General features: G+C 42.1%; 1 long non-coding RNA gene across 1 annotated transcript in view; it reads left to right on the top strand.

The window, feature by feature from the left end:
- LOC131382146 (uncharacterized) overlaps positions 1-4,478 on the top strand; it is a 128,027-nt gene extending 123,549 nt beyond the window's left edge. Inside the window, exon 4 of the long non-coding RNA XR_009211362.1 lies at positions 3,732-4,478. This is a non-coding gene — a long non-coding RNA (uncharacterized LOC131382146). The remainder of the gene's footprint in view (positions 1-3,731) is intronic.
- Positions 4,479-12,428: the final 7,950 nt, after the last annotated feature.

Consider the following 12,428-nt stretch of genomic DNA (forward strand, 5'->3'; position numbering starts at 1 on the left):
CTTACTCTGTAGTTTGCCTATTCATTTTGTTGATTGTTTCCTCTGCCACACAGAAGCTTTCTAGTTTGAGGTAGTTCCACTTGTTTATTCTTGCTTTTCCTGCCTGTGCTTTTGGTGTCATATTCAAGAAATCATTGCCAAGAGCAATGCCAAGGAGATTTTCCTCTATACTTTCCTCTAGGAATTTTACGATCTCAGGTCTTACATTTAAGTCTTTAATTCACTTTAAGTTTATTTTTGTGTATGGTTTAAGATAAGGTCCAATTTCATTCCTTTGCCTGTGATTAACCAGTTTTTTTCAGCACTGTTTATTGAGGAGATTCTTCTTTCCACATTGGTACATTTGTTGAAGATAAGCTATACATGTAGGGGTTTATTTCAGGTTCCCTATTCAGTTCCATTGGTTTATGTGTCTGTTTTTATGCAACAGTAGCAAACAGTTTTGATTACTATAACTTTGTAACGTAATTTGAAATCAGGAAGTGTGATGCCTCCAGCTTTGTTCTTCTTGCTCAAGATTGCTTTAACTATTTGGGGTCCTTTGTGGTTCTATACGCATTTTAGAATTATTTTTTTCTATTTCTTTGAGAAATGTCATTGAGATTTTGATAGAGCTTGCACTGAATCTGTAGATCACATTGGGTAGTACAGATATTTTAACAGTATTAATTTTTCTAATTCATAAATGTATAATATCTCTCCATTTATTTGTGTCTTCTTTAATCAAAACCATAGTGAGATATCACCTCACACCTGTTAGAAAGGCCATTATCAAAAAGTCAAAAGATATAGGTGTGATGGCTCACACCTGTAATCCTAGTATTTCGGGAGGCTGAGGTGGGTGGCTCACTTGAGCCCAGCAGTTCAAGACCAGCCTGGGCAACATGGCGAAACCCCATCTCTTAAAAAAAAAAAAAAAAGCACAAAAAGTGAGGTGGGAGGATCACCTGAGCCTGGAGAGGTCAGGTCTGCAGTAAGCCATGACAGTGCCACTGCATTCCAGCCTGGGCAACAGAGTGAGACCCTGTCTCAAAAAACCAAAAAGTTAAAAATAGAGCTATTATATACACAATGGAATATTATCCAATCTTAAGAAAGAAGAAAATCTTGACATTTGCAATAACATGGATGGACCTGGAAGACATTGTGCTTAGAAAATGAGCCAGGCACAGGACAATAAATGCTGCCTTGTCTTACTTATATGTAGAATCTAAAAAAGTTGAACTCATGGAAACGGAGAGTAGAATGGTGGTTCCAGGGACTGATGGCTGGGGCAAATGAGAGAGGTTGCTCAAAGCGTATAAACTTTCCATTGTAAGATAATAAGTTTTGGAGATCTAGTGTACAGCATGATGACTATAGTTAACAATGATATATTTTATATTTGAAATTTGCCAAGAGAGTAGATCTTCAGTATTCTCACCACACACACACACACGCACACAAGTAACCACGTGAAGTGGTGAATGTGTTAATTAGCTTAATTGTGGTAGCCATTTCACAATGTATATGCATATCAAAACATTATGTTGTACACCTCAAATATATACACTTTTTATTTGACAATCATGCTTCAATAGACAAGAAGAAAGAGACAGTATACAGGGTACTTTCTGGCTTAAACAACACAGTTCTGGAGGTGAGAAGTCCAAGGTCAAGGTGCAGGCAGGGTTGGTTTCTTCTGAGGCCTGTGAGGGACAATTACTTCCATGCTTCTCTCGTAACTCCTGACGGTTTACTGGTAATCTTTGGTGTTCCTTGGCTGCTCTCTCCTTCAGCCTCACAGGGCAGCTCTTCTTGTGTGCACATCTCTGTGCTCAAACCTCTCCTCTTTACAAAGACATCAGTCATATTGGATTAGGATCCACCCTAATGACCTCATCTTAGCTTCCTAATTACTTCTTCTATGACCGTATTTTCAAATAATGTCACATTCAGAGGCACTACGATGTTAGATTTCAACATACGAGTGTTGCATGGGACTGAATTCCACCTCTAACAGGTCAAATAGAGTCAAAACAGACCTCTAAGTAGGATGTGGAACTTAGCTGTTGCTAATATCTCTGAAATCAGAGGAGAAGTCCCTTTGGCCTGCAACCCAGACCCCTGGGGAGGGGACACATGTGCTGGTGCTGATGACTCAGAGGGGATGCAATGACACTGATTCTGCAAATACTGAAAAAACTTCAAATGTGATTCAGCTGTTGCTACAAGAAGAAACTGCAGCTTCCAGATTGAAGAAGTCTTGTTGGGATGAAACTCACAATTGCAGGCAAACAGGAAGCCAACAGGAAGGAGCAAATCCCTTCTTCTTCCTCCTCCTTCCGGTCTCTCCCCAGTCACACAGAATGGAAAGCCTAAGAGGGAGCGAGCTGGAGTGCAGACGGTGGTTTGCAGACCCCTTGCAGCAGCATGACAGAGAGGCTGGAAAGAGGAGGTCGGGGCAGGGGCCAGGCATGCAGTCTACCCCTTTGTCCACTCACCTTCCAGACACACCCTCTTCTATTTGGAATTTCATACTATGACAAAACCAACTCTGTGTTTTCACCTGATGAGAGGCAACTATCCTTGGAACAAACAAAGGTGTTTCTACCCTCTCCTCAAAATGAGGAAAAGCAGCACTCGTGTCCAGCTCTGGGAGCAGGCTGGGAAAGGCACACCATCCGTCTCTGTCTACCCTAATCAGTCCTCAGATTCAGCAACAATCCCACCTGCATGTATTGTTGCTTAAAGACTAGACTGTAAAGTTACCTTACATCAAAACTTATATACATTAATAATATTTCTATAAATACACAAAAGGTAAATATAGCTGCTACCATCCCTGTGTCTGTAACTGATCATGAGATGATAGTTTGGTATGATTTTAAACTTTATTGATGTATAATTCACATATCATAAAACTTGACTGTTTAACTGCACAATTCAGTGGTTTTTCATATAATCACCAAGTTGTGCAACCACCACCATGAACACTCTAATCATCCCAAAAAGAAACCCCGTACCCACTAGTGTCACTTCCCATCCTACCCTCCCCTGAGTCCCTGGCAACCAGTAATCTATTTTCTGTCTCTGGAAAGACATGTGCCTACTCTGAACACTTCATAGTTCGTATAAATGAAATCATATGATATGTGACTAACTTCTGTCACTTAGTGCAATGTTTCCGAATTTCTTCAGCTTTCTTCATAGCTGATGTTTATAATAACTTCATAAATGGCACAGTGGGTAATAATAATACTCATTCCATAGAGTTGTTATGCACATTAAACAAGTTAATGCATGTAAATCTCTTAGAACAATGCCTGATGCAGTTAGTGCTTAATAAATTAGCATATTATTTGTTGTTTCACATGGTATAGAAATGTTTATGGAGATAACAATAAAGGTGTTATGTTCCGGCTTTACTGACAAATCAGCAGATGTTTTTTAAAAAACAGGTACATGTTTAAAAGACAAAGTGGTGAGCACCAAGATGCTTGATTCGAATTGAGATTTGTCAAGTTGCCAAGTTGCATGATATATTGTCTAGTACAGGATAAGGTCAATATACCCCTACTCTACTCACTCTATAGGAAGAAACGTAGGGTAACACTTCAAGTTATTGTATTCTAATATCCCGCTCCAAATGTGGAGTGGGTCCCCCAAATGTGTTCCTTATATTGAAACTAAAATGTGTGTTAGATTTGTGCTTTTCTCATCTTCTGGTTTTTTTTTCTCCCCCAAATTAGGTTGCTGCAGCCTGAGGCTTTGTAATTACTAATATCAGAGGGATGAGGAGGGTGCTCAGGTACTGTCTTTGGAAAGGCAATCAGGCTAGAAATCACCGAAGTCTCACCGCTATTCTAGGAGGATTCCTTGTTTCCTATGCAAGAGTTCCTGGCGCCTGCAGGAGCTCCTAGTGGACTCATGTGAGTGGCCTGCTGGCCCCTGGGGAGGAGACAAGCTGTGGTCTTGAAGGAGTGAGTTATGGTCTTGAAGGTCGAGAAGGACTTGACCTGCTCAGGTAGGAGTGAGGTGAGCTCAGGACTGAAGCAAAGCTGAGACCCTCTGGAGCTGGCGGTCCCCAAGCTCTTGGAGAGTGAGTGAGCTTTGGCCGGGCAGTTGCGCCGACTGCCCAGGCCCCCACTGTGATGATGGCTCTGTGAGGAGCAGAAAGAGTTCCCCTCTCACCTGTCCTCTGAGCACCTGAAAGAATGTCAAAGAGGAGGAAGCTGCCAGTGGGTCAAAGGAGGAGTCAATTGACAGGACTGGGAATTTGCCATTGGATTGAACTGTGTGGACATCATTGGTGACCTCAAAGAGTGATGGTGTCAGAAGAGAGATACATACATCTCCCAAGTCTTTACATTCTTAGCTTGTGGGCTGTTTACAAATACCTGCAGACTTTATATTATGATTAACATAATTAACCTTACCACTGCACGTATGAACTATTTCCGGTGTGTTGCTATTACAAATTCTATTCAATTAATAAACTTTTGTCAGTTGCCTTTACTTCCAGTTTTTCCTATTTCATTGTTTTCCTTATTATTTACCCATTTTCTTTATTATTTCTTTTACTATTTAAGAAGTCAAAGAACTATTCCCATAACATGGCACAAATTTATTATTTGACCTTTTAAAATTGTTCTATTATTAATATTTTAATTCTAAAACAATACATGCTCATTATAGAGAATTTAGAAAACAGAAAAATCTAAAGAAGAAAATATAAATCACTTGTAGATACAATACTCAGGAGTAGCCATTATTAATATTTTGTGGACTTTTTCCAATGATTTTTTTCTAAGCATATGTATATGTTCTTTAAAAATAACAAAACTAGGATAATACTATATGTATATACAAGTATTCTTCTTGAAATTCTTTTCTTAGTCATGAAAGCATTTTCTAATATCATTAGAAAATATGTTTTTTCAATAATAAATACCATTTAGATGGCTACATAATGTAACATTAACATTATATAACAATTTATTGCAATGCTTTTCTGGAGTTTCTGACTGTTTTTAGGTTGGATTCCTGAAGAAGAATTGTGTTTGTTTAGGTCTCTTTTTTACAAATGCTCTTCCAGAGAGGATGGACCAAAACCCAGTCGTTTGAGCAATATGGGGTGGGGCTGTTTCTCTGTGCATCCCTCACCGTCAGACTAGGGACAGTGACAATTCAATCACTCAGTCACTTCTCAACATCCCGACCTTGCTGGATAACTGCTATGTCTTCTCTGCTCTTTTGTCTGTAACGCAGCTTTTAAGAGCCCATGTTGTAGAATTACACAAACATTGGTTTAAATCTTGACTCGGCTGCTTAGTAGTTAGTCTGACCTCGGCCAAGTATTTACAGTACTCGATTTCCTCACTTCTTAAATGTGGATGCAATATCTACTTCATGAGCTGCTGTGAGGGTTAAATGACACAATGCAGGTAAAGTGCTCAAGACAGTAGTTACCCTAGAAAGTTAGCTCGCCTTAGATCTAACTCCTTCTATGAATTGTCTCTCTCTCTCTCCCTCTCTCTTTCTCTCTCTGTCTCTCTCTTTCACACACACACACACACACACACACACACACACACACACAGACTCACACACTTTTTTTTTTTTTTTTTTGAGGCAGAATCTCACTTGGTCACCCAGGCCGGAGTGCAGTGATGCAATCACGGCTCACTGCAGCCTTGACCTCCCAGGCTCAAGCGATCCTCCCACCTCAGCCTCCTGAGTGGCTGAGACCACAGGTCTGCACCACCATGCCTGGCTATTTTTTGTAGAGACAGGGTCTTGGCATGTTGCCCAGGCTGGTCTCGAATTCCTGGGCTCAAGAGATTTGCTTGCCTCAGCCTCCAACGTGCTGTGATTACAGGCATGAACCACCACACCCGGCCCACTTTTTAAAAAATGTCAGACTTCTTTCACGACTTTTCTGGGCTCTTGAAATTTTCAGTTAAAAATTGTTTTGTTATTTCCAGACAAAAATGTTTCCCTTTTGCCATTAGTCTTCGGGTTTACCTGGTTGACCCTTGATGACAATCAGAAATTTATTTAAGATAAGTTTATTGGTAGTTTTGATTTGTAAAGGAGAACATCAGAGTTGCGGCTCACATGGGCTCTGCCCAGTGGTCTGCTACTTGGCAGGGCAGCCAAGGCGCTTACACCTCCTGCAAAGCTTCAACCCCTTCCAGAGGAGCCGATGTCTACGCTGAGAGGCAACTAGCAAGGTAGACAGGATGAGAAGGCCATTCCCAAAGAGAGAGGAGGCAAACCAGAGGCAGATGGGGGAAGGTTGCAGCCAAGCTGCTGGTAGCTACAGCCCTGCCAGTCTGCTAACCTGAAACTCCCATGCAGGAGTCATCAGGACCGTGGTGAGCAATCAGAACTCACATCATCACATAGCTCTGGTAGAGCACTAACTTCTGCCCATCTCCCTTTCTTTCTATTGAACTCCTTCAAATATGTTGTGACGAGAGCCTCTGAGGTGGAGAGCATTTTTCTGTCCTGTGTGTTTCTCGAGTTGAATGTGTCTCTCGGCTATCTGGGTGGGCAGGGGCATAAGCCAGTGACATACGATGAACCTCCTTGACCTTCACGCTAAGATCCCTCTGACACTAATTGAACAGTTAAACTTGCTGAACTGGGTCTCCCCGAATTCATATGTTAAAGTCCTAAACCCCAATACTTAAAAATGTGGCTATATTTAGAAATGGGTTTTTTAAGAGGTAATTAAATTAAAACAAGGTCATTAGGGTGGGTCCTAACCCAGTCTGACTGGTGCCCTTATCAGAAGAGGACATGAGGATGCAGACATGCAGAGAGGGAAGACCGTGTGGAGACACAGGGAGAAGCCAACCCTCCACCAGTCCAGGAGAGAGGCCTCAGGGGAAACCAACCCTGATGACCCCTTGATCTCAGACTTGCCGCCCCAAAGACTGTGAGGAGACCAGTCTCTCTTGTTCAAGCCTCTCAGTCTGTGGTGCTTGTTACACTTTCCCAGCTGCCATACTCTCTCCCACCTGGGTCCCTGCAACAGCATACACCTGGTGTCTCAGTGCTCACTTTGCTGCTGAGAAATGAAGATAAAATCCTAAGCCCCTCAACCAACTGAGCAGACACCCTCTTGACCAGAGGAACCCTAGAGAAACTGTAAAAACTGAGTTCATGGCCATGATGGATGGAAGGTCAGACACGCCTTGTTATACTCACTCCCTTGCTAACTGCCACTAGGTTTTCTTCCCTAATGGTTAAACAGAAACCAGCTGTTTTGAAAGACTAGCGCCATTGCTGATTTTGAAGAATCCCCTGACTTCTGCCCCTCCCTTTTGTGGTTTCAACACAACTGCATTCCTTCCTGATAAGAAACCACCAACCACAGAGTGGTTCTGCTGAGTCTATGGAGGTTGCATACTAAGGGTTTTCCTGTCCTCTACTTCACCTTCTGATGTCAGAGGGCCAAATACTCCACTCTCAGGTTATGCTAGCACTGTCATTTTTTTGTACATGCCACCCATGAAGAGGCATGAAGCTCAGTTGTACATGTGCATGTTTCTCCTTTCATAAACATTTGTGCCTCCTCCTTTAGCTTCCTGAATATGTGCATTTGGTCACCTGGTTCAGCATAAATCCCTTTTATATTCTTCCCACCTTCTAAGTGTCTGTTTCTAGCTTCTGGCCAGAGGCTACACTTCCCAGCCTGTCAGAATGGCTACCCGGCAGGCTGCAACCCTGTATGAGAAATCTCTCCTTTCCAAATATATGAACCTCATTATTCAGCTAACACTGCCCAGCAGGCAGTGTGGATCTCAACGCATCACTTCAAACCTTCTTTGGCTCTTCAGATAAACCCTCTGGTCTTCACCACGGCCCTCCAGGCTCCTGCTCCGGGTTCCTTTTGTGCCTTTTTTCTCTTCTTCCTTCACGCCTCTATCTGTTTCTCAAATGCTTTTTTTCCCTGCCCCTGGGGACTTTGGTTTGTACCGGCCCCTCTACCCAGACAGCTATCTGTCCTGTAGCCACCTGTGCATCACTTTCCATTGCACATCAAACATCCCTTCCTCAGAGAGGCTTCCCTAGTTATGTGACCGTATAACTCCTTGGATGTCTATTTCATGTGAGGTAACATATTTGCAATTACTATAAGTAATAATTTGAGAAATTAATCATCCCACCTTTGCTTCCCTATAGCTCTGCACTGTCCCGTAGGACACTGGGCACTGCTGGAAGCATTCCATAGTCTGTGCTGTCTAACACAGTAACCATTAGCCCCATGTGGCTATTGAGTACTTGAAATGTGGCTAGCATGGTGTATTATTCTGTTCTCACTCTGCTAATAAAGACATACGAGAGACTGGGTAATCTATAAAGGAAAGAATTTTAACTGACTCACAGTTCCACATGGCTGGGGAAGCCTCACAATCATGGCAGACAGCAAATGAAGAGCAAAGTTATGTCTTATATGATGGCAGGCAAGAGAGTTTGTACAGGGGAACTCCCACTTATAAAACCATCAGATTTCTTGAGACTTATTTATTACCACATGAATAGTATGGGGGAAGCTGCCCCATGGTTCAACTATCTCTACCTGACCCTACCTTTGACACATGGGGATTATTACAATTCAAGGCGAGATCTGGGTGGGGACACAGCCAAACCATATCACACAGCATGTGATTTTTATTAGTTTAAATTTAAATTCAAGTAGCTGCATGTGGCTGGCAGCCACCTGGTTGGCCACACAGCTATGGGCTGCCCGCTCTGCACAAGCAGGTGCCAGTCGCTTTTGCTGCCCATGGTGCCTCCCACACGGGCATTTAAATATCTGTGAATAAATAAGTGAGTTTAACTAATTTAAATTTAACTAAAGAGGTTATGTATTTGAAACCAAATGTCCTATATAAAGAATATTGCTGGTATCACATTCTCAGCAGGACAAACTCTGCCATTATTCTTGTTGCCTTTTTTCCCTTTACCAGCAAAATTTGGGTTGACGATGAGAACTTTTTTAGGATGCACTACGTAATGCATCACTTGATTAAAATGGACTGATTTTCCACATGACAACTAGATGGGATTGCATATGCCAATAGCTTTTAGAAAATAAGATAAAGAATATAATATAGACCAGGACCAAATGAAAATTTAAAAGCAGCAAGTAAAAAGCTAATAAAATTCTTCAAAGCAGCAGGCAAATATTCTTAGCTTAAATCAAAGATGGGTAAAACAAAAGTTTTGAGCTGTTAGACTAACTGAATCCCAGGATCTAGAGAGAACTTTAAGCATAGAGCCTGCTCAGGCGTAAGACTGAGTACCCCCCAGGAGAACGCAGTACATCTTCTCTATAAACACAGGGCTGGCCAGACGCGTTGGCTCACACCTGTAATCCTAGCACTTTGGGAGGCCAAGGCGAGCAGATCATCTGAGGTCAGGAGTTCAAGACCAGCCTGGCCCACATTCTGGAACCCCGGCTCTACTAAAAATAAAAAAATTAGCCAGGTGTGGTGGCAAGCACCTGTAGTCCCAGCTACCTGGGAGGCTGCAGCATGAGAATCTCTTGAACCCGGGAGGCGGAGGTTTCAGTGAGCCCAGATGGCGCCACTGCACTCTAGCCTGGGCAACAGAGTGAGACTCTGTCTCAAAAAAAAAAAAAAAGCGAAAAATAAATAAACCCACAGAGCTAACTCCTAATTAGCATTACCAGATAAAATTCATGACAGTTAAATTTGGATTTCAGATAAAGAATGAATAACTTTTTATGGCTTATAATAAGCTATTCATTCTTTATCTGAAATCTACATTTAACTATATTTCCTGTTTTGAGATTTTTTTTTTTTTTTTTTGCTAATTCTTACAGGCATATTTAGAATACATGGGAATAAAATAGCCACAGAAGATGAAAGTGTGCCAAGTCAGAATATACATAACTTAAAATTTAACGCCAAGGAAGTGACTGAGAGTTTTTCCTCATTCTTGTATCTCTCTCTCTTTTTGTTTTCCCCCTTGATCATGTTGCCAAAAAGCTAGACCAAGTTTTGGCATCTTTTAGGGTTTTATTCCTGTACTGCATGATGACTCTTTTGATGCTGAGAGTTTATGAGCTTTATCAAGCAGGAGAAAGAAGGCAATAGTCATTGTATATGAGCTCCTAGGAACAAGAACTCTGTCATAATAAATTCTATAGCCTCGGGGCCTAGCGTAGTGCCTGGCCCAGAGCTGGTAATCAACTGAGGTTGGCCATTCCTGTAGATACATCGCAATTCTGTTTGCAGTAGAGATAGAGAGGGACAGAATTGTCACTGATGTGCACATGTGTGATTCCTCTTCTTATCCCCATTGTTTTTCACAGCACCTCAAATATAAGAGAATCTCAATACATGCTCATTGAACTGAACTCAGCTGATTTAAGACCATGAGATTCCTACCTATTAGGGTAGATGTTTCTTGAGAAACATTTTTATTATTTAGCATGTTGTGGAAATTCAGATTTGCTAAACACCTCATAACCATGATTATTATTTAGTTACTTTTTATTCCTTTGGGCTTCTTGTTCACGGCACACAGTGCTCTTTGGTGTGACAGATCTTGGCCTTAGTAATTCCAAACCTCAGCACTCTCATCATCTCGCCCCAGTGCAATTACATGAGTGCTTGGGAGCTGGCTGAGTCAGGAAAGTGGATGTAAGTGAAGCAGACAAGGTAGAAATGAACAAAGCGACATCTGGAGAGGACCACAGCCAGGACTCAAATCTAGCCTGTCTCCAGCTCACCTCCTCCCTCCTCGATCACTGCCCCTCCAAATCAGCACGTGATCAATCACAGAACTATTCACATGGGTCGGGTTGTGCTATCCCTGCTCAGCCTCAAGCCCCTCCAGGTAGGCAGCACCAAGGCATATTTATGGTCATTTTTCCAAGCACTGTGGCTATATTTGTGTCTGGCCTATATCCCTTGAAAATGATCCTATGCTTAAACTCTTAAATAATCTTTTAAAAATCTCTAACCTCTTTGAATTTTCTACAGCAAGTTCACATAAGAATTCCAGCTTGGCCATGGACACTTTAATTAAGTTAGATAGAAAGAAAATGAAAACACTAGTCATCCAGGTGGTAGCATGTGTGGGTTTAAGGTATGCACACACTTTCCTGAATTTCTAAGATAGATCTTTATGGTTTTAATCAAAAGTACAAGCTTCCAGGATAATGCTAAGAGATGGTCCATTGAACTGCATTCTTAAACTATGAAAGCCTTCCAGTCATCCTACAATCCTTATATTGTAGAATTTTATGTCTCAACTATATTTAATTTTCCATCACCCAAACTCTTGGCTGGACTTCCACATTTTCTCAATAATGACTTTTCTTACTTGGCTAGTCATGCTACATTTAGCAAAAGCTGGGACGCTGATCACCTCTGCCCCCGTTCCCCTCTATTGGGTCATTTCTGATGCTGTCTTGGACTTCTTTCGTCACATTGTAGGTCTCTGCATCACTCTGCTCCACGTTCGTGAGAAACTGCTTATTTGGAAATCCATCCAAGCAGCCCCATCAGATCTTTTACATCAACTCGCCTAAATCTGCAATCCACACCATTGGGTGCAGGAAAGAGGCCTTCGTGTTCTTGCCTGACCACAGGGGAGCAGAGTGTGGTATCTATTAAACGTTTGTTCAGATGCCTCACAGTGCTGGAATATCTTACAAAGGGGTAGAAACACTGCTTGTTCACGAAGAGTGTGTGGCTTCAGTGGAAGGAGAGGTCTAGCTCTCCTTCTGTCTCACACCAAACACACTATGGTCTTCTTGAGTCTTGTGCAATGATTGCATGATTACATTGAGCAGGAAGAAGTGGGGGTGAAGACAGAGCAGGTGGATTTTCAGGCTCTCCCAGTGAACAAACCACAGAGAGCTATTCTAGGGACTGTTACTCTAGCAGAATGGAAATGTGCTGTGGAGCTTCCATCTCACACTTGGGGCTGGGAGGTGTGATCTGGTCTCTTAACTCCCCCACGTTGACTCTCACAGGTCGTCCTGAAACTGCCTTTGCAAAATTACAACAGTAAGAGAACTCTGACATAGCTAACTTCATTTGGCTTCTTACCTCTAAGCTCTCCTTGTTCATTGCTGGGCAGAGGCCAAGCTAACTTTGGGAGGAATTCAGTTTATAGTTTAACCTTAAAGCAAGGATGATAACAGCCTTTCGCAAAGCTATGCGTTCCTTGTTCAGATACCAAATTGCCTTTGAAAAACTAATGAAAGGCCACAAGATTAGGGAGAGGTCTGAACTCTGCTAAGATGTAGGCATAGTTAAAGGATGACCAGCCATTGTTCCAGTGGTCATAAGATCTGAAACCTCCCCACCTGCTCCTATTGTAAAACCTAAGATTGGTGTTTGAGGCATTTTTCAAACTCTGCATTCTGACGGATCAGCTGGCACCCCCCAGACTGC

The sequence above is a fragment of the Hylobates moloch genome, unplaced genomic scaffold (genome assembly GCF_009828535.3).
Source record: "Hylobates moloch isolate HMO894 unplaced genomic scaffold, HMol_V3 SCAFFOLD_20, whole genome shotgun sequence".
NCBI classification, from domain to species: Eukaryota; Metazoa; Chordata; class Mammalia; order Primates; family Hylobatidae; genus Hylobates; species Hylobates moloch.